The 1,719-nt window shown below is 47.1% G+C and overlaps 1 pseudogene; it reads right to left on the reverse strand.

The window, feature by feature from the left end:
• Positions 1 to 1,040: 1,040 nt before the first annotated feature.
• On the reverse strand, positions 1,041 to 1,194 carry LOC118144037 (U1 spliceosomal RNA; annotated as a pseudogene).
• Between the last annotated feature and the right edge of the window lie 525 nt (positions 1,195 to 1,719).

The raw sequence follows: 1,719 nt of genomic DNA on the forward strand, positions 1-1,719 counted from the left end.
CTGGGCTAATTTTTTGTATTTTTAGTAGAGATGGGGTTTCAGCATGTTGGCCAGGATGGCCTCAATCAATCTCCTGACCTCGTGATCCACCTGCCTCGACCTCCCCAAGTGCTGGGATTACAGGTGTGAGCCACCAAGCCTGGCTGATAATATCTACATTTGTAAAAAAAAAAAAATAATAATGCTTTAAGATAATAGGTATTAAGTAAAATTTAGAGAAAGAAATCCTTGAGCTGCTACGATTATGCAACTATGCCAGGTTGTCTTTGTGCTAGGGAACGGGATGGGGACATTTGCCAAGTTGGAGGCTGTGACTGCGTGAACAAAGGAGCCCCTTTTTCTAATCCACACAGAGGTGCAGATGAGCACTGCAGGCTGGCCGAGGCCCTAGCTGAGTCAAGTTCTTTCAGTATGAAGTTGACTGTTCTAGGTTCAAGGGTGAATGACTTCCTATCATCTCTTAATGAGAGAAAACTTCCTCCTCCTAACAAGAATTTCCAGTTGTGGTTATTAGCCTAGGTGTAACAGAAATTGAAAAGCAATTATATTTCTCTTAGCAGCTAAGGTCACCCACAGCAACCTGCCCGTTTCCTGCTTTTACTCTTAGGAGGAGAGCCTTTTGCCTTTTATTCTTTTTTCCCTTCTCCACATTGACTTTAGGGTCCAGTTTTAAGCCCCAGACCGGTTTAGTGACTAGCCTTAATCCCAGGGCCCCAAGTCTCTGGCCTGTTCAGTCTTCCTCCTTCTGTCCCTGGGTTGTAGGTGGGGCAGGGAGCAGTACCTACCTGAGTACTCAGAGCAGTGGTGAGAGGTGTCCCAGGGAGCCATCGTGGGGAACCCATTAAGATAAAGGGGAAGAATAAACAGAAGCAGCTGTTCCTTCAGCCCAGGTGCCCAGCCCACTGAAAAACAGGAAGCTGGGATGGCAGCTGATAAGGCCTGTCTCCAGGGCTGGGCCTGGACTCACTGGAGCCAGGGACTGGGTTGGGCTTCTGTCCTCATATCTCCAGGACAGTCTCTTTTTTCTTTTCCTTCATTACTAGGGGAAAGCACAAACACAGTCCCCTGCTACCACAAATTAGTTCCCACGTTTGGGAAAATTGCAAGGGTCAGCCCATCTAGAGTGCAATGGATGAGCCTTGTCCTGGGAAAAGCATTTTTGTGATCATGATATCTCCCCCACCAGATAAGTATCTCCAGGCCAATATTACTTCCCTTCCATGGGGACAGGTCAGAGGCACTTTCCCCTCCATATGAATACAAATCAAGTGTATTCACATTCTAACATCAATACCAGCAGCCACTCAAAATTCAAAAGATGGGGCCAGGTGTATCTCAGTCTGTAATCCCAGGACTTTGGGATGGAGGCCAACGTGGGTGGAACATTGAGGTTGGAAGTTCAAGACCAGCCTGGCCAACATAGTGAAACCCCATCTCTACCAAAAATATAAAAAATTAGCCCAATGTGGTGGCAGGCACCTGTAATCCCAGCTACTTGAGAAGCTGAGGCAGGAGAATTGTTTGAACCTAGGAGGTGGAGGTTGCAGTGAGCTGATATCATGCCACTGCACTCCAGCCCAGCCTGGGCGACAGAGTGACACTCTGTCTCAAAAAAAAGAAATTCAAAAGATGTAAACTTTCAGATGCACACGCACACATCTACAAACATGCGCGCACATGTACACAGACCCACACACATGCATGCACACTATACATGTG

The sequence above is a fragment of the Callithrix jacchus genome, chromosome 11, assembly GCF_049354715.1.
Source record: "Callithrix jacchus isolate 240 chromosome 11, calJac240_pri, whole genome shotgun sequence".
NCBI classification, from domain to species: Eukaryota; Metazoa; Chordata; class Mammalia; order Primates; family Cebidae; genus Callithrix; species Callithrix jacchus.